The sequence below is a fragment of the Tamandua tetradactyla genome, chromosome 17, assembly GCF_023851605.1.
Source record: "Tamandua tetradactyla isolate mTamTet1 chromosome 17, mTamTet1.pri, whole genome shotgun sequence".
Lineage (NCBI taxonomy): Eukaryota > Metazoa > Chordata > Mammalia > Pilosa > Myrmecophagidae > Tamandua > Tamandua tetradactyla.
Window position 1 is genome coordinate 45429950 of NC_135343.1, and position 21213 is coordinate 45451162.

General features: G+C 46.2%; 1 pseudogene; it reads left to right on the top strand.

Annotated features, from left to right (window-relative positions):
• Positions 1-3148: 3148 nt before the first annotated feature.
• On the top strand, positions 3149-3894 carry LOC143661153 (E3 ubiquitin-protein ligase RNF13 pseudogene; annotated as a pseudogene).
• The last annotated feature ends 17319 nt before the right edge of the window (positions 3895-21213 follow it).

Consider the following 21213-nt stretch of genomic DNA (forward strand, 5'->3'; position numbering starts at 1 on the left):
GCCAGTCATGTCCCACAATGCCAGGGCCAGTCAAGTCCCATGATGCCAGGCTTACAACCCTGGAAATTATGTCCCATGTAGTGGGGGAGGGTAAGAGTTTGGCTTAGAGAAAGATATATTTGAGTAACAGCGGAGATTTTCTGGAGATGACTTTTAGGCACTAATTTTAAGAAGGTTTGGTTTGCCATTACAGAGGTAAGTTTCATAAGGGCACCTCTTGCTTAAGAAAATGCCCAGAATTCCCCAGGTGGGAAAATTTCATAGTTCTAGTTTTCCTAGTCTGTCAAGGGACTTAGCAAATGCTTTTTCCTTTTCTGCCCCAAATACTCTGAAATTCATCATGGTGTATCATTACCTTGTACAGAATATTAAGATTTTATTGCTTACTCTAGGTTCTATATCAAATAAAACTGAGTTAGGTTGTTTCTATAAACTGACCAGACAGGTTAAATTAGTATGTTACAGAAAATTTAAATTTTGGACAAAATAAATCTATTTTTCTGTCTTACACAAAATTTAAAACTTTAAAATACAAACAATATTAGTTTTTTTCTTTGTCTTGTATATTGATTTACCTGAGTTTTAACCAGATCAGTTTCAGTCACGTCTTCAATCAGAGTTTGATCTTTCACATTTTTTTTTTTTAACAGTTGCTATATGAAGTTACGCTGACTTTCAGAGCTAGAGAACTAAATCTGAGTCTCAGGTGTCATACAGGGAATGACTAGGTTTTACAAAGAGCAAGGCATTTCAGAATTTAAAGACAATAGTCAAAGCTTACAATCTAAGCTTTAATTTTTATAAGCATTTTTAAATGTAGCTACTTTCAGAAATAAAAACATTAGATAGTTGTTTTATATTAACACAGCATAGCAGAGGTTTTGTTCTATTTCACTTTTACTCATTTACCAGAGTTATGTTAATTAACAGATGAAATATAATTTATATATCTGTCTTCTTCTCTTTTATTCTTTCCTTGTTACAGGTGGAGCTCTTATCTATAGCTTACCACAAATACTTTTAAAGACGTATTAGAGCAAAGCAGTGCAGCTGACAAGTAAATCTGGCTGTTTCTATAATCTGTAGCTTTTTTAAGAATAGCTAAAACCATGACAAACAACATGATAAGCATTGCTTAACCTCATACCGATTAGGATCAGGATATAACACAGACAGTGAGGACATTGTCAAATTTTTAGGAATTTTATACATCTCTAGATATATGAATAATATTATTTTACCTATACAAATTTAACCAGCAACAGGATAGAAAATCTCTTTTAACCACTGTAATATTTCCCTAACACCTCTTTTATAATAAGTTAAATTATTCAGCACCTTACTTATACAAGGTGAAAGAACAAATTATTTGCAGCAGTTTTGCTGTTAACAGTGAGAAGACTTGTTTTGAAATAAAGAATGATAAGGTCAGCATGGATATTAACAAAGATATTATTCTGATGTAAAACTTTTGTTTCCTAGACAGAGTACTTGGATGATTAAGAAAAGCTTTTTAAAAAACTTTAAGAGCTGACTAACAATCCACATTATTTTAACAAGAGAAAAATAAACTTCAGTTTTGTATGAATACTTGGTTTGACACAAAAGCTGTCTGTTTTTGAAATATCTGATAAACAGACATTAAACTGTGGTCAGCATGGACAATGAAGAATTCGCTTCCATAAATTCCGTTTTACAACTCTCTAGATTCATTTATGGCTCCTAGTACATAACCAGAAATAAATTTGATAACAAATTCACAAAGTTTTTGAACATGCAGACTTCCTTCCAATAACAGTATCCATGAAGGGAGAGGAGACAGAGATACTACAAAATAATGGAAGTAGGAAGAAATCTATGCTTGGGTTTTGAACACAGCCATGCATCTATATACTTTATACTTAGAACACACAAATTCTTACTTTACAATATGCCTGAAATCTCTCAGTCCAATTCAGCCCTGTCTTCAAAGATCTGAAAAGCCCCAAGTATGAAATATAATCAATTTTTAAATTATGACTAAATAATTATAGTTATTAAATATAATTATAATATAATTGTAACTATAATCAATAGTTGATTTATATCCAGAAAAAAACTCTAAACTTTCTCAATATTATTCCCAAATGCTAAATAATACCAGGAATATGTTAGTACACAAAATTAAGTTATGGCTTCTAAAAAAAAACTAGTTCAGAGTTCTATTTATTTAAATGCTACTTTCTTATTTAGGGGGTCAGTGCGGACATCCAGTCAGGGAGTCCTGGCGGGGGCTTGCCCCTCAGGGTTTGTGTTTGGGGGCGGGGTCTCTGGGGGGGGTTCACATGCCATGCTGCTCTCGGTAGGAATGCTCATGCTGCCCGCCACACGGGTCTACGCCATCCTGACTGTCCAATTCCTTGCATTCTTAAACCTACTGCCTGTAGAAGCAGACATTTTAGCATGTAATTCTGAAAATGCCTCTCAGACATTTGATGACTGTGTTACTCGGGGTTCTCTAGAGAAACAGAACCAATCGGAGAGATCTGTAAAGACGAGATTTATAACGGCGTCTCATACAACCATGGGAATGGAAGAGTCCAAAATCCATAGGGTAGGCTGTGAGGCTGGCAGCTCTGATGAAGGGTCTGGATGAACTCCACAGGAGAAGCTCAATGGCTGAATAAGCAATGAAAAAGTCTTTCTTCTTCCTTAAAAGCCTTCTATTGATTGGAGTATCTCATTGTGGGGGACACGCCTTAGTTGACTGCAGATGTGATCAGCCACAGATGCAACTCAACTCACTGATGACTTAATGCACCAGCCTTCTGGTCTATCAACCAGCCACCAAACGTACTCGCAGCAGTGGTTAGGCCAGTACTTGCCTGACCAGACAAATGGGCAGAAGAATTTGACCAAGTTGACAACAGAACCTAACAACCATCACAATGACTTTCCTGCAAGATTTGATTACAGGCTTCAAGCTGAAGGCTTAAAGTATTTTCTGATGAACTCAAAAACAAAGAATGTCTGTGAACCTGTAGTGCCTCCAGCACCAAAGATAATTCATCCGGCACTTTCATCATGTTAATTAGAAGACTTGTTTGCAATTTTGATAAAAAGGCTTTAAATGCACAGAGAGTAAGATTCAAAGTAGCCGTTGTTGACAATGTTGATTCTGATGACCTCATTAGCATGGGCTCCAACCACATTGACGTGTTAAAGAAAATTGACATTCCATCTGTCTTTATTGGCGAATCATCAGCTAATTCCCTGAAAGATGAATTCACATATGCAAAGGGGGCCACATTATTTTTACCACCTAATCCTCTTCCTTATCAAAGTAGGGCATCTTTCTCATCTTGACAGTCATTTCCATGGTCACGAACTTTGTCCAGGACAGACACAGGGCTAGAAGAAACAGACTTCAGAAAGATCAAGGCCCTGAGTACGATGGATGTGCCATTTGTTTAGATGAACATGAGGATGGAAACAGGCTGAGAATCCTTCCCTGTTCCCACGCTTACCACAGCAGGCCTGGGACCTTTGGCTAACTAAAACCAAAAACACCTGTCCAATCTGGAAGCAAAAAGTTATTCCTTCACAAGGTGACTCCCACTCTGACAGGTAGGAGTCAGGAAAAAAACGAAAAGTGTCAGAACACACCCCTTACTCAGACCTTCGGCTTCTGTCAGCACCCAGTCATCGGGAGCTTTGTCGGAATCCCACTCACGTCAGAACAAGTCAGGATCTTCAGACGGCAAAGGAGGTGACAGTGAAGATGCCGACGGTAATGAGGCAGAAAATGAAATCAATGAGCATAATGCCGTCCACCTGCAGCCTAACGGGGACCGAGATTCCTATGTGCCAAATGTGGTCTGGCCTTCAGGGGGCCGCCGGTTTATTTCCCTTTAAAGTGTGTAAGTGTAGAATGTGATTTTTGTCTTGCTCCCTTCAGAGATTTCTGTAGAAATAATTTATTTGGCATTCTACCGTTTAATCAATTACTGAAACAAGTTTTTTGATCCCGTATTTATCTGCCAGAGTGTGCCTTATTTTAATAAGTAACAGAGAGGTGTTGTAACTCAAGCATCAAAATCAACTCCCCTCTTGTAGTGAAATATATAGCCAAAACGTTAAAAAGAAAATAAAAATTCCTTAGCAAAGCTGGCTCACAATATCATCATATAGTTATCTATTCATCACCATGATCATTTTTTTGAACATATGCATCTGTCCAGCAAAAGAGAGGAAAAAGAAAAACCTCATACATGCCACACTCCTTACCACTCTCTTTCACTGACCGCTAGTATTTTAATCTACGCTGAGCTCTCCCCCATAACTGCTTTGGGTGGTTAGTCTATGGGGCAGAATGAAGCTCGGCCTGTTGAAAGTTTTAGGTGAGGACCATGGAATTTTGAGAGTTCTTATGCCCTTCTTTAACTATTTCCAATTACTATTTCTTTTACTAAAAGCTGTGACCAGGACAATTGGAAAAGATCTTTGCCTTTTCCAGAGTCAGCCCTTTGGAGTTTTCTGCTGCCTTAGGAAAATTCTAGGGGCAGTTTTTTTCAAATGTCCAGGTTTATTTACAGTAATTACAAAACTAACACTTTTGAGAAAGTTCTACCTTTTTTATTTTAGAAATACCAATTTATATATTTATACAAGGCACCTAATTATTTCTAAGCAATCCAAATAGAGTTCTTTAAGAACTGGCTTACTAACTTGCTATTACCACCCAGAGATATGAGAATATACGTTAAACAAGAGGACAGACACAAATAGAAACGGAAACACAGAAATAATTTTGAAAAGGACAAATAAAGGATTCAATATATTATCTCATCCCATTTTTACTTTTATGCAGAACTATTTTAACGGTGATATCTTTAATTTTAATTGTAATGGTAGTATTTTCATTTTAAATCATTTTGAGGCCAGATTATGTGACAGAGGTAACCCTTTTTTTATAGACTCATAATTAAAATCTTTTCAATTTTCAACACAGCCCAAAGATTCCCTTTTTTAAAAGAATTTTTATAACCAATAACCAATTAGGAACATTTGATCAATACACATGCAGGAACATACCAACTAACAAATTTAAACAGACACTTAACACATATATTTAAGTAATATACCAACTAACAATTAAACAGGCATTAAATGCTTAACACACAATTAAACAAGCATTAAACTCTTACTACATCTAGAAAACACACTGGCTAGCACTTAAACAGGCCTACCTAATTTCATTAAATACCAATTAATTGTTGGATTACTCATTTTCTAGGAGTATATACAACAGACAAGTTTATTTCAGGGCTTAAAGCCCCATAGAGTACGGTACCCAAAACACAGAAAGATATAGAGGTCAGAGTAAGGGGATCATTCTGGAAGCACGACCAGGCCTTAAAGCCAGGTCCAAGGGGGACTTGAACCACCGACTTCACTCCCAGATCCACTTTTCCTCCTTGTTGACCCACTTACCCAGACAGATGTCCAGACATGGAACTGGAAACGGCTTCTCTCTTTGAAGCTTCCTTAAGGTGCCAAAAGTCTCTGGAATGCTGGCAGAACAGAGAAACCCCAGTTTCTGAGTCTCTAGACTTAATTCAGTCCAGTGGCCGCAAAGAGCTTGATTACCTGGCTTATCTGCTCTGCTGGGGCTCCAGTGCATCAGGCATGTGTCCCATCTGGTTGCCAAATTGTTACCGGACAAAGGCATTTAGCCCAATGTACTCAATGACCAATTCCTGAGACACCAGGTTTCAAAGAGAGAAAAAGTTTATTGCTAGACATGTAGTAGGAGAGCAGATGGTTTATTGGCCCAAACTCTGTCTCCCTGAGTATAGGGAGTTCAAGGTTTTTGTGGATTTTAGCAAGGGGGCATGAGGTCGTTACAATTTCAAATAGCAAGTTCTAAGCAGAAAACGTGACAGTGTTATTATTTCAATAGGAAAACATAAGCAGAAAGAAGGGGAGGCAGAGTTATTATTTCAATACTAAAGGTATAAGCCAAAAGAAAGGGCGACAGTTATCTTTTCAATAGCAGATTGTAGCCAATACAATTACAAATGTAAGGGGCTGAAACCAGTTAATGGCTGACTTCAAATTCTTCATAAGCATTAGGGACCTTACCCTACAAGTTACTTTAAGAATGTGTCGGGCTTAAGGGAATACAGCTCTTATAATCACAAAGGCACAAATAAGGGCTTGTACAATCATTTCAAATATCAAAGCAGCTGAATTATAGTTTAGAGATTTCAGGTATTCCCCTCTGTCTACTCCAATACACCAGAAAACTAAAAGGAATATCTATGTAATGATTCAGTAATCAAAACTACTACTCAAATCCTAATTTCTCAGTTATACCACCACTGAACAGAATCAAGATCTCCAGAGTTCTAGAGAAGAAGCCAATGGGTTCATGTGATTGCTAATACAAGGTCAAATAGAACCAGTATTAATTACCTAGGACTGAATGAACTGATAATGGTGATAGGTTTTGTCTGGGTTATTGCTGATGTTTTGTTTGTTTGTTTTGTTTGCTACAGGGTATTTATTCAATGACATTCTGTATTCACAGTCACCACTTAAATCACTGTTAAGCTCTTTATATCTATTTGGTTCACAGCTTTCCATCTTGGATTGTGAAGTCAACAATAGGCAAGAATCAGCTTTTTAGCTATGATTTATAATAACCAGAGGGTATCAACAATCAGAGAGCTTTGTTTAAATGCTTGAGGAGAAACAGGATGGAGATGAGGGTCCCAAGTAAGATGCCAGATAGACTGCCCAACCCATGGACACTGAGGCCAGAGTAAGGCTTCAGATCTGTTTTCCCCTCTGCCCTAGTGGGTCCATCTGAGGGTGGCTCTGAGGCCCACGGGTGAAGGACATGACTGGCCTGCTGAGTGTGGTCCTCTGGTCTAGAGGCAGCCCCTCACCTGGAAACAGTGAAACAAGTATTCCATTTAGAAGACGTTCCCAAACCATGGAAGTGGCACTTTCTAACGGAAATGGAGACAGGGTCTTTCTTGGAAAAGAGGGCGCCAGGAAATACTCTCTGGCCCAAGACCAGCCAGGTTCCTTTTACAGTCCCTGAGAACAGCGGCCTGGGAGCAAGCAAGGCTTTCAAAGGCTGACAAGGCACAGAGAGGATGAATGGAAATACATGAAAAGCACCTTTGGCTTCTAAAACCTCAAACCTAAGGCAGGGACGTCACATACACCCACATGCAGAAACACAGACGACTGTATCAGAGATGCTCATTGCTAGTGTTTTAATGTTCTATTTTCCAGATGCAAGGAATCCCTTCCTTTTTTTCTTTAAGCTATTCATAATTCATAAAGTGTTCATCTTCTCCTCTTTGCCTGACCTCTCCAGAATTAGAAACTCTCATTGAATATTCTTATTTCTATGGTAATATAATAATTTTCAGAGGTTCATCAGAATCTGTCTCCCGCATTAACAGGACAGAATTGGAGACACTGGCCCCATAACCAAAGCTTTGACTGGAGCATCGTGTTTGAGAATGATGCTCATTCAATCAGATGTGACCAGAGACTTTGACGAATCTGAGGTTGACCTTATGGAGCCAAGGTTTACGAAACCTTCTTGGAAAAACTGATCTAGTACCTGGCTCCAAGGTTCCCAGGCTTATGGGTCAGTAAAGAAGGTTAGTTTCTGGCAAGGATAGGAACTATATGCTATTTGGAGGACATCCACAAAGAAGAATTCACCCAAATCTATGGATACTGCAGGTTCAGTCTCATGTTAAGTTCTTGGCTTGGCTTCCTAGCTTTTAAAAGTCCAATCAGAGCCTTAAAAATCCAATTAGAGTTTCCACATGAAAACTACAAGCAAGGCAAATTTAAAAAGGTCATTCTTTCTGCACCAATGGAAATAATCAGGCCAAATCTAGTGAAACCAGCCTTATTTTATGATCAAGGATAAGCTTTGGGGGATTCTTTGATCAAAAGGAGGGTGACTGCAGAGAGCAATTTCGTGTATCAGTGGAAAGTAGAGTGCTCGGCGTGGGTTATCAGATTCTGCTCCTGTTCACTGAGGTATTTTGCATCCCTTTTGTAAACTGCAGATTAAATGCATGATTCTGTTATCGGACTGGATCCTGTAATCTTCCATATATCGTCTACCCTTTTATGCCAGTCACAAAGCTAATTTAGGATCTTTTGTACATCAGGCCTCACATTAACAAAAGAGGGATAATAACACCAATCCTTTGACCTACCATAATTCAGGCTTCCACTCTTCCACGTGCACCATCCTCCCTGCCCTAGGAACACATGCTCTGGAGCAAGCAGTTACAAATCTATTGAAGGTTATGAAACAGCTTCACCACCACCCTCAGTGCCCTCCAGGCTGAAGTTAGCAGCTTAGCATCAGTGGACTTGCGAAACAGATGGGCTCTAGAAACCCTGCCTGCGAGGAACAATGGTGTCTTTATGATAGATCTGGCACAGTGATAAATAACCCAAATATTTTTAAAGACCCAGCTAAGGTGTTTCATGATATCAGTTATGTTCAACCATTTCGATGGACACACCTATTTCCTGAACTAGGCTTAATGGAATACGGGGTGGGGGGGGGGGGGCGCATGTATGCTTTGGATTAATGCTTTTAATTGTGATCATCGGTCTATATGTTTTAATTTCTTGTAGTGTGTGGAATATGTGTTTCATGATTCTGCTCAATTTCCTTGTCACCCTCAAGACAAATATTTGCTCTTAAGATAACTGATCATAGGGAAAATGAAATAGAAGTGGTTCTCTCTCTCATGGGCCAAAAATAAAAATAAAAATAATAGACACTCTGACTTAGAGAGAGGGCCATATCCATAATTCACTCAGCTGAATAGGTAACCCCACACCAAGGCTCTTAAATGTTATCGAATAGCCACCCTACGAACCTCACTGCAATCAGGAAAGGAAACAAACATGAAAGGACAAGGGAAAATGGAACAAAATGACAGATCAAGCCTATTCTACAGCCTGACAAGAAAAGAAATCAATGGTGGTAACTGGAATGTTTTGGTCAAGTTTCCCATGAGATCATTGGAAAAATGACCCAAAGGGCAGATAGTTAAGTAACATGGAATGTCCACCTGCTTTGGGGAGAGACCCCTTTCCAAAAAAAGATTATCCAGAAGACAAAAACAATTGACCTACAGAGGCTTTCTGAGAAAGTGAAATGCACCCTGTATAACTGCAGATTAGCAAGTTTCAGCCCAGTGGAGAGCGCTTATCAGAGTGGACAACACACCACACTAATCAATGTCTGTCTGTTTCCCACTTGTTAGCCATCCCCCACCCCCCCCACCCCCCACCCCCGCCCAGCCCTCCCGTAAAATGGAAACTTAACATCAGCCAATGAGAACATTTCCTGGCTTGCTTCTTTGTTCCCCCTGTAGGACCTTCCCTTTCCATCGCTTGGTGGGGCTCACTTACTTTCTGAGTAGAATGCTGCCTGATTCATGGACCACTCAATAAATTGCGTGTAAAGATTTTAACACTAGTGTCTCTAGCACGGGCCACTCTAAGGAGGTGGCAAGGATGGGCAGGCCCCGAGGCATTCGAGCCCTTAGGCCCACGGATGTGCCTCACCAGTGCTCACAGACCAGCCCCCGACATGCTGCCTCTCTGAGGTTCGTGGGGCTTTTCACTTGCCTGCAAGCCCCAGTGAGTCAGAGCTTTGGGATTTCCAGATCTCATTCCCTTTAACTCAAATGACAACGCTGAGTGGTCAGAGGGACTGCAAGGGTCAGACCCTGACCTGTTCCCTGACCCTCAGGCTTGTCTCTGAAGGGCAGCAGGGCCCCTTATCATGGGGCCTTCTTTATTCAGGACTCCAAGGCCTGACCCGGCCACACTGCCAACCCAGTGCCTACGCTCAACGCCCCAGTTTTGCCTTTTGCCCTACCCACTTCCCCCGTCCTTCTTGGTCTCCACCTGGTAGAATTCTGGGAAAGGCAGTGAGAGGAATGGAACAATGGCCTAAAATAAGAACTCACAACAGAAGCTTGGAGCTCTGAGTCATGCATTGTTCTTTTTCTGCTTTTCTGAATGCTGCCCCCAACCCCTGCGGTTCTGGCCCTGACAAAGTGAAGGCAATGGGATTGGAGAAGGCCTGGCCTTAGGGGTTGAGGGGCTGTGGGAGTGGTGGCCCTTGGGCCTGGCCTCCTAGATGTTAGAAGCCTGTGGGAGGACAGAGGCCCACTGGTCCACTGGGAACGGAGCGAGAAGGCCTGGGCCAGGCCACTCTCAGAGGCTGCACCTACTACCTGCCAGTCCGGCTTCCCCTCAGCACCTAGGAACAGCGTGCAGTGTGGAAGTTGTCTTTTCATCTGTGCCCCCGAGGAGTCAGTAAGGGGGTGGGGGTGCAGCTGGTCTGGTTGTTGGATTGGCAGGTATCCTTGTTCTCCCTCCTGAGGCCATGAGCTTGTCACCTTCTCAGGAAAAAGCATTCTCTGGCTTGGCCTGGCTGTCAGTGACTCATGCCCCCAAGGGGGAGACAGTGTCTTTTCCCTATAAGGTTGGGGGCTTCCCAATGCTAAGGGTCCCCAGCATGAAGCCCCACCCCAGAGACCTCTTGTCCATCTTGCTTCACAGACACCTTTTAACAAAGAAAACATGTTTTGGCAGGTGTTTGCTCCAGAGAGCACTGCCCCCACTTTCTGAGTCCTCCCCCACATCGCATTCACCACTGTAGAGAGTCCCCCAGTTTTAAGGAGAATCCTGTCTTGTAGAAAGTACCCTGTCTTGTAGGGAGTACCCCAACTTGTAAGGAGTAGCCTGTCTTGTAGGGAGTACTTGACTTGTAGGGAGTACCCCAACTTGTAAGGAGTATCCTGTCTTGTAGGGAGTACCCCAACTTGTAAGGAGTACCCTGTCTTGCAGGCAGGCCCAGCCCAGCTGCCTTGCCACAGGAGCACCTGTCGTGCAATGTGGTTTTCCTCCAGCTCCATTTGTGCTGGGCGGCGTGGAAGGGGTGAAGACAATAGAGAAAGTCCCCACCACCCCCTCAGTTTCCCCCAGTGCACTCTGGGGCTCCTCAAAAGTCAACAAGAGCCAGAACCCCTAAGGCAGCTGGTTTCAGAGCCAACTCTCTATCTCAGAAAGCTTTATGCTGTGGGCCTGGGGCAGGTAGGGTGGGCTGCAGTCTATCCTTCTTACAAGTTTCTCAGGAAATTTGAACTGGGAAGAGACCCCACATTGCCTGGGGCCTGCACACAGATCCCTGAGCAGAGAGTGAAGTCGGTGCGGGGGACGCGATGGTCAGAGGAGCACGTGAGTTGAGCTTGAAAGGTTGGTAAGATATGGGGAGGCAAGAATAAGAAGTTAAAATCAGAACAATCTTGAAGAGCCTCAAACATCATACCAAGGAACCTCATTTTCACCCACTGGCCGTGGGGAGCAGGTGGAAACAGACCCTTGGCCAAGCTATTTAGGGAAAGGAGCTGGTAGCATGTGCGGGGAGGTGGGGAAAGAAGTGAAGGTGCACAGGTGCTGGCCCACCGGCAGGACCATGGCTCACCTGATGTCCCGTCTCTGGACACTGCTCAGGAGGCTCCAAGCAGTGTGGATGTGGTGGCTCACGGACAGGGCAGCACCGCAGTTGCCTGTCACACATGGAAGAGGGCCTGAGCCAGGGCGGGCCAGTGAGGAAGGGGACAAGGATATGCGGCACTTGCCATGAAGACCTCAGGAGGCTTGGCTTGGGGAGGAGCTGGGGACTAGGCAGAGGTGACCCAGGTATGGCCACAAAGATGGGAGAAAGGAGGTGCCAAGACGAGGATTGGAGAATTTGATTTGGGACCCTGAGTTGGGTGGGAAGAAAGTGACAGCATTTCTTTTCCAAGGTGACCTCTGTGTCTGAGACCTTGTCGTCCAGGGGAGGGCGGGCGTGGGGATCCTTGACCGCACTGAGAAGTGGCCGCAGGTGTCAACGGTGCTGCTCACAGAGGTTCTCCGGGCCTCACCCTGCTCCGACCCAACACCCACCCACAGGCGTACATGTCCTGAGACTGGGGGGACACGACGGCTACGCTCAGCCCTCCCCAAAGGGCAGGGCTACGCTCTCTCCCCTCGCACTGGGCCGGCATCCTGAGAGCAGCTGCTGACGGACAGAAGAGATTCCCACGGCTGGAGAATCCCGACGCGTAGCTGGCCGCGGGTGAGAGAGCGCAGGCTGCGCCCCCCACCCCACATCCACTCCCCCCAACCCCCACCTCCAGCCCCTAGAGGCAAAGGCAGGCATGGGGGACAGGAAGGAGGGGCTCTGTTTAGATGGAAAGCACATCATCAGAACCCCCAGCGCTTCAGTTCCAGTTCAGACCAGATCATTGGTCTGTTCTCTTTTTCAAGGCTCTGTCTTTGTTTATAAAGAGTATTTATATTTGTTTCCCTTTGGGATTCAGCAGATGAGGGTAGCAAATTCCAGACTCTGCTTCACGGATCATCTCCACTTGAACACACGCACATTCCACCCCCCAGAAAGGGGAGAATCCAGGGACGTGCTGTCTCCTGTCTGCTCTCAAAAGCCCCGGGATAGGGGAGCAGGGGAGGGGGGGGGCGCAAGCAGAGTGGAGGTAGGGGCTGCTTCGTGGGGGCACTGAGTGCTGAACTAATGCAGCTGCCCATTTGTGCCTGGCACGTGGATAAGCTCATTTAAATCCTTGCAACAACCCCACGTAATATGTACAGTTATTGGCCCCATTTTAGAGCTGGAAAACTGAAGTTTAGAGAGGTTAGAAAGCCTTCCCCATGATTGTTCTAGCCCAGGACAGGGCTAGGATTTGAACCCAGGAACCCAAGCATTCTGGCCCCAGAGCCAGCCCCAGGCCATCAGGTGGAATTCTTTCTGCACGGGGAGGGGATGAGGAGGCAGGAGGGGCCGGCAGTGCCGGGAAGCGGGCGTGCCTGCGGCTGCCCCTCCTGCAGGCCTGGGCCGCAGGCGGGTATCGTGGTGTCTCCCAGGCCAGGCCAGCTGCAGAAGCCTGGGGTTCAGGCTGCAGCGGCAGAAGGCAGGGCCCCGGACCCCGCAGCCCAGGAAGGACGCCTCGCCCCCCTGCAGCCTCCCTTCTGACCCTTCCTCACACGGAGTCCAGTGAACCCACAAGGGGCCAGCCACCCCGCGGCTCCCCAGCCCCACCGCCTGCCCAGAGAGCGCCTTGGGGAGGAAGGAGGGTGCCAGCCTTGGAGGAGGAAGCCATTTTCACGGACGGATGCTCACCTGTTCCAGAGGGGCCAAGGTCAGAGGGAGGAACAAGATCAGTCAAGAAACGTGATGGCCTGAGGCAGCCAGGACAAGTCCTGGCAGCAGGACGGGGGTCACCGGGGGCTGGCTGCTCGCACGCTGTCAGGTGTGTGGGAATCCGCCAGCTCCCACCAACCGGCCCGACGCCTGGAGGACGCGGCCTTCCCAGTGCCGCTGGGGATTCCTGGCAGCTCTGGGCTCTATCTCCAGAGTCCCGGGTGCCCCCGGCACAGCGGGGCTGGCTGCTGCCGCAAGGCCCCCGAAGCGCCAAGGAGCGGAGGAGGAGGGGAGGAGGCAGGTGCTCCCCTGGGAGGTGTGCACGTCCCGGCCTTCGGTTCTGAGACCCCACCCTGCCCACAGCCTCGACCCCAATTCTGCCCTTTTCGCAGCAGCCGGACCTCACCTAGCGCAAAAAGATGCGGGGCCTGGGGCCAGACACCCCGCTCCCCTGCCCCCCGCGGGGCCACGCTCCTTCCGCAGGGCAGGGCAGGGAGACAGCCCCCCAAATGGGCGGCTCCACACAGCTGCCTTGGGCCCTGGCCTGCAAGTCACATCCTCTCAGTCTTCCACTTTGCACATCGCCTCTGCTCCTGGCTCCTTCCCCCCAACCTGAAAACTCCTTCTTCTCAAAACATTCCCTCCTCCCAGAGCCCCCTCTAGTCCACCTTGACTCTCTCTACTTCTTTCAAACATCTTGAGAGAATGGTTTGCACTTCCCAGCCAGCCTCAGCCTCAGACCCCCGCCCTCCCTCCCCTGAGCTGTTCTCCAGCCGCCAGGGGCCTCTCAATTGCCAGTCCTGACCTTGTCCCCCATATCTTTCCTGATAGGCCCCCTACCCCCACCTCAGAGCTCCTTTCTCTCCCCCTCCCTCCATCTCCCCTCTCTCCCTTGATTCTTGGACACTCCTCAGTGTCCTGCTCTGACACCCACCCCCTCTTCAGGGGCCCCTTGAGGGTTGGTTGCTTCCCGGGTCCCATTGTCAGTCCCTTCTCCTCTTCCTCCTCACACAGCCTCTGGCTCAGCATCTAACTGCCCACCTTGAGTCCCCCTGCCTAGGTCAACAGTTCCCAGCCCCAGAGCTCCAGCCTCAGGCTCACAGGAGAGGGTCCTGCTGGACCCCTGGTGCCAGCTGACAACTCCAGGGGGACCCCACTCCACAGATCCCAAAGCAAACTCATCTTCATCCTGAAACCTGCTCCTTTCCTATCTGGGTCACAAACTCAGGGATTGTCTTTCACTCCTTCCTCTCCTGCATACCCGATAGGGCTCTAAGACTGACTGCTTCTCCCTGCAAATGTCCCTTCACTCCACCCCTTCCCATTAGCTCAGAGCCTGGTTGGTTCTTTCCTAGACCACTGCAAGAGCCTCCTCCGTCAGCCGGGGATGCTTGCTGCTGTCGGGTTCAGGATGACCAGCTAACAGAGGTTACACAAATTAGGTGTTGAGTGCTGTTTCTTTCACTAAGTAGCTGTGTGAACTTCGGCATTCTTTGTGTCCAAGTCACTTTGGATCCATTTCCTTGTCTGTTAGGTATAGATAAAGACATACCCACCTCAAAAGGTGTATTAGTTTGTTAAGTTGCCAGAAAGCAGTATACCAGAATTGAAATGCTCTTGTAAAGGGAATTTATTGCATTACAAGTTTACAGTTCTAAGGCCATAAAAAGGTCCAAATTAAGACAGCAAGAGGTTACCTTCACTCAAGAAAGGCTGATGCCATCCAGAATACCTGTGTCAGATGGGAAGGCATGTGCTGGCATCTTCTCATCCTTGCTCCTGGTTCCATTGCTTCTAGCTTCTGATACTAGTATTTTCCTCTCTAAGCATCTGCTGGCCTTCACTTAGCTTCTCCTGGACATAACTCTGAGTTCTGGCCTGCTTAGTATCTCGTGGGAAAATATGTGACAACATCTACTGGGCCCTGTATCTCCAAATGTTTGGGTCTTGAGTTGGCTCTGAAGCAGCTGTTCTCCCAGAGTCTGCATCGACTCTAAAGTTTCTTCAAAACGTTTCCTCTCTTAAAGGATTCCAATAAACTAATCAAGACCTATCTTGAGTGGACAGAGTCACATTTCCATCTAATCAAAAGGTCGCTTCCACAATTGGGCGTGTCACATCTCCATGGAGATAATATAGTAAAAAATTTCCACCCTACAGTATTGAATCAAGATTAAAAGAGACAGCTGCCCCCTGTGTGTGAGGAAAACAGGCTGTGTGAGGAGGAAGAGGAGAAGGGACTGACAATGGGACCCGGGAAGGTTGGATCAGGATTAAAACATGGCTTTTTGGGGGTAGATAACTTCAAACCAGCACAGAAGGCTATTAATAGAAGTAGAAGAATCAATACACACGGAATAATTGGATGTTAGCTAAGACTCCTGTAAATTGGCAGCCAGGAGGTGGGGAGCCCAGGCCAGCTAGTTCAGCCCTGCCCATCTCATGTCCCCATCTCATCAAGGGGATGGGTGAGCCTGAACCCCAGCTCTGTGGATCTCACCACTTGGCTCCCTTTGGCCCGGGCAGCTCGTGCCTGCTTCTTTTCCCAAAATTCAATCCTGGGTGGAAGTCCAACTAGAAGCCATACTCTCATCATTACAAGATTCAAGCTTTTCATCTTTTTTCCCCTCTGTGGCCACTCCCTCACCCTGTGGGGGTGAGGCTCTTACGCTTCAGCTAATGAGACACACCAAGCGTTTTTCAAAAGAGTGGGGATGTGGGGAAGGGGCCCAGGTGTCCACCGAGCAATATCATGTTTGATTCAGCCCATCTCTACAGCCCTAGGAGATCTCCTTGACCACTGACCCTGACATCCACTTGCTCACCTTCTCAGCCCTGGATCGTGCCTTCATTTGATTAGCGTGTCATCTCTGTCCTCACCTCCTTAGCTACTAGGATCATGAAACAGGACAAGATATTCTCCTGAAACTTCCCTCCATCTGACTATCTTTATCTCATCAATACCCTCTGGGTGTGGTCACTCACCCTGGAGAGCCGGGCTTCCTCTGGATAAGAACAAAACCTGGTGTGGGGTAGCTTTAGGAGATGAGAAAGTGGGGAAAATTAAACCTGCCCTAACAGGGGCCCAGCCAGGCCTGGCAGGGATCAGACTGACATCCAGCCCTCTGGGAAGACTCAGTACCCAGCAGTTCAGTGTCTCTCCCATGTCAGAAGGAGGCATGCTTCCTTCCCCTTTCCCTGCCCCTCCTTTTTGCTGGCTACCCTCTATGAGATATCTCACTTCCAAAATCCTCTTAAGAGAGATATGATTGGACCACTTGGCCATCATCCAATATGGAGCTCCCTTTATTGGGAAAATCCTCCCACCAGGGTATCTCCTTGGCAGTTCATCCACCCTGTGCCCAAACAATCAATGGCTTCCTGGGGCTCAAGTGCTCCTTCCTGGGCCAATCCGTTGTGACGGGAGAAGAGCAGAGTCCCAGACTATAATATGCAGCAATTCACTTATTGCCTATGGCTGTTTTCCTCAGAAAGAAGTAGAGGGGATGGCAGGCACTTGGAGCCCCACAGGCCAGCACTTCTGGTACCCAGTTGGGAGAGCAGGTGCTTGAGGCTTGTGGGCTGTGGGAGAGCTGGGTCTGGACCCAGACATCTGGAGAGGGTATTTGCTGTGGGGCACACCCGGTTGTCATCAGAGACCAGAAGTGCAATTGGGCCAGTAGAAAGAGAGGAGACCAGCAGCTGTCACTGCACAGGCAGGGTCGGCCTTGAGAAGCCCTACCAGAAGGGGCCAAAAAGGGGGATACAGCAATGGGTGTCTGTGGGTACCCAGGCAGGCCATGCTACAGAGGCACAGCCACAGGGGTACTGGGAGGCGGGGAAGGCAAAGGACTGGTAAGAACAAGACACAGACCCAACGCTTAGAGGCCTGGAGTTCCCAAAATACTCCACGGCATAGACATAGGCCAAGGGGTCAGACTCCACAGCGGACTGGGTTCAAGGCGAGCCCTAGTCTCCAGAATGATATTAGGTCAGAGCAAGGCTGGAAACAAGAGATAACTATGCTACCTTATCCTTCCATTTCCCCAGACACTGGCTGGGATTTATTCCTGAGTCTATCCTCCAGGTACCCTCCCACATCCACCTGGCCTCAAGATATCCACCTGGGCTCAGCTGTAGGGAGGAGGCAGCCCACGGGACTCCATTCCGCCGCCCAGGGAGACCTGAGGGCCTCTGTCACATGCCTGACTGAAACCGGACACACCCGACCCCTATGACTACCACCCCCTCAAATCTGACCACGAAGGATCACAGAGGTCTGAGCAGAGCCGGGTCAGTTCCCGGAGGTGACCGCTGACTTTCCTCTCCGCAGATCTGCAAACTGATTTTTATTCCTTGAGTCAGGGAGCCTACTTGGGCTTGACACCCACTGCCATAAACCATCTTCTCTCCATTTTAAAAATTCAGTATGACATTTGCCCTGGTTCCTCTTTCCTCTCCCATTTCCCACGCTGATTTGATTTGGAATTGTACAATTGCACAGCTCTCTCCTGGCCTGCAGGTCATGACCTGTAATTTATCACAGGGATATCACCACATCTTATGGTCGCCCTGGGGCAATGGTTGAGTATAGTTCAAGTAACCCGGTTTAAAAACCAGGGATGGGATTGAACATCTGCAGTAGTTTGGGATCCTTAGCCTAAGGAAGGGGAAAACGTGGCCCTGCGACAACAGGAGGAAACCTGGTTGGGAGGACTCCTGGCTGGCGGAGAACAAGGGGGACAGTTTTTCATTCATTTAGTGAGATCAAGCCCAAACTCCTCAGCTTCACTGGAGGAAATGACTCTACTGTAGGCAGCAGTTTTTTCAGGGAGTTGCTAAAGTGCATATTAAAATATGAATATGGAACAGTAGTGATAAGATTCCAAGAGGTTATTTCACTTGAAAGGTTTGTGGGAAGGCTTGGGGCAGTGAAGAGGATGACACCCCATCTGGTAAGGCCTTGCTCATTATTTGGTCTTAGTCATCTTTTCCCTCCAGGTGTGCTGGGAATTAGAGGCATCCCTAGGGCTGTAAGCAGGAGGCAGAGGTGCTGGGTGGGCCATGAACTTGGAAGCATTAAGAGGCACGAACCATCGCATCCTCTCCTGGTCCTTCAGCTGGTCCCCTCCACTAATTCTTTCCCTCAGCATGAAAATCCCAACTGTCCTAATAAACAGAACAAAAAGGACCCTTCACCCATAGGGAACTGGTTAAACAAATGATAAAATGTCCATATGATATAACTTTATGCAACTATGAAAGTTAGAATTTTAAGTAACATGTAAGACGTTTATAATAAGAAAATATCACCATTATACTAAATAAGAAAGCAAAAAAATCAGTTTAAAAGACTTGCACTTTTAAAAGTCTTTATTAACGTTCACTTTTCCCATTCAATGGAAGTCCTTTATTAATTTGACTGACCAGAACTAAGAAATTAGGATTTAAGGGATGATTATAAATATTCGTTTTTTTGTTTGTTTTTTTTTTTACTTTCTGGTACATTAAAGCAGACAGAGGGAACTACCTGAAATTCCTAAATTATATTCAGCTGCCCTGATATCTAGTAATGATTGTAAAAGCCCTTATCTTGTGCTTTTGTAATTAAAAGAGCTGTTACTCCCTTCATCGGTCATTTTCTTAAAGTAACTTGTAGAGCAAAGCTCCTAATGCTAATGCAGAATTTAAAGTTGCAGTTAACTTGTTCTAGCCCCTTATGTTCATAAATTGTATGGCTATCCAGTGTTCTGGAACAGATAGAAGGAAAAATCTAAGCTGATGGTATAGTAGCCCATGACAAGCTCTGGAATCTGTTCTGTAACTACTTGTTAAAGAGTGCTTTGAAAATTACTGCTTTTTTCTTTCTTTGTTTTGTACGTATGTTATATTATATAATAAAAGAAAGTTTTTAAAAAATTGCATGGGTAGACTCTGCTATTGAAATGATAATTCTGCTTCCCTTCCTTATAGTTTGCACTTTTGAAATGTTGACTCCATCTTCTTTTCTGCTTAGGACTTGCTATTTGAAATTGTAATGACCTCATCCCCCCTTGTTAGAATCCATAAAAATCTTGAACTCTCTAAACTTGGGGAGACAGATTTTTGGGCCACCTGCTCTGTGCCTATTAATAAACTCTTTCCCTCTTTGAAACCCTTGCTTCACAGGCATTGGTCATTTGAATGCATCAAGCAAAAGAATCCACTAGCTTTGTCCAGGAGCATGACAGCTCACTGCCTATTAACTCTTTTGTTTATTTCAGTTTTCAACTTAATAACAGTTACTTTCTGATTTTTCTGGATCTTTTGCCTTTTTGGTTTTCCTTTCCTCCTTCCTCCGTCTCTTTTTGTTTCCCTTACCAGGCAAGCTTCTTCAGAGAAGAGTCTGGACTGACTGCCTTCATTTCCTGCCCTCTTCTCCTCTCTCCAATGCTCTCCACACCTCAGCCTGGCCTCCAGGAAAACCCTTCTTCAAGGTCACTATTAGCCTCCTGGTGCTAAATTTGTCAGACACTTTTCAGGCCATATCATATGTGGTTTCTCAATGGTGTTTGAACTTGACAACTCCCTGCTTCTCCCAGGTTTCTCTCCCTTTATCTGCCACATACCCTCACTCTGATTTTCCTCCTTGGGCTCTCTGCTCAGCCTGTTGGCATCCTCCAAGGTTCTCTCCTGAGCCCCCTTTTCTTTCTCCTCTGCATGCAGAGCCTCTCCCATGGATTCAGTTCCACAGGTAGCAGGAGGACCTTCCTGGTTCCAGATCCAAGTCCCACACACACTTCACGGCAACCCTCAAAACCAAACCTATTACCTGTCGCCCCCCCACCCCCCACCCAACACATCACCAGGCTGGCTGCTCCTCCCTGCAGTCATCTCTATTGGTAGGGCCACCATCCAGTTAGCTTTTGTGGACAGAAATGTAAGTGGTAGCCTGGACTCCTCCCTTTCCCTTACCTCCCTCATCCAACCCATCTTCAAATCTCAGGACTGCATCCTCCTTAGTACCTCTCAAACCCATTTTCTTCTTTGCATCTCCTTCTTAGTTCCAGGCACCATCCCGCTTCAGCCAGGGCACTGCCATAGTCTCCTAACTGGTCCTCCAGTTAACAGCCTCACCCCCCGCCCATCCACACCTCCACCGTCCCTCCAATTCATGCTCTATGCATGGAGTGGTTTTCATAAAATGCAAATATGGAGTCATTCCCCTTTTACAATCTTTCAAGTGATCCTATCACCACTGGAAGGACATCCCTGTCCTATGCACCCAGCCTGCAGCCTGGCCTTCTGAAGCTGCCTCCCTCTCCAGCAACTGCCTTGCCCCAATCTCACCCCATCCTCAATCCATCTCAAGTGTCCTTTAGTTCCTCAAACAGGCAATGACACCCAAAGCCTCCAGGTCTTTTTCTGAAATCCTACAATTGTGTAACCCAGGTTGGCCAAGTAGCCACAAAGCTCTTAGAACAAATGAGGTCACCTTATTAATAGTAACCCAGATTTCTCTGGTCCATTTCATGCAAGAATCTGGTGTCTTGCAATGTCTCTACTCCAGGTATTTCTGGGAATCCCCGAGAGGGCTCACCTATGCCCACACAAAAGTCTAGTTGACACCTTGTGGTCTGCTAGGCACTGACCGAGGCCGTTATGCTGCCCTCCTCCCTCCATTGTGTAACAGCCATGCAGTTTGAGTTCGGGACCCCACCTCAGTCTTAATGGGGGGTTTCCAATTGATTCAAGCCAGGATTTTGCAATCTCAGCTCAATTGACATTTGGGGCCAGATAATTCTTCTTTGCAGGGGACCTGACCTGGGCATTGAGTGATGCTTAGCAGTATCGTTGGACTTTATCCACCAGATGCTAGTTGCCATCTACTCCACCCCAGCCCCCAAATCATCCCATAGGAGGCAAAATTTCCCCTGGTTGAGACCTTCTGATTTAAACCAATTACATAATCTTAT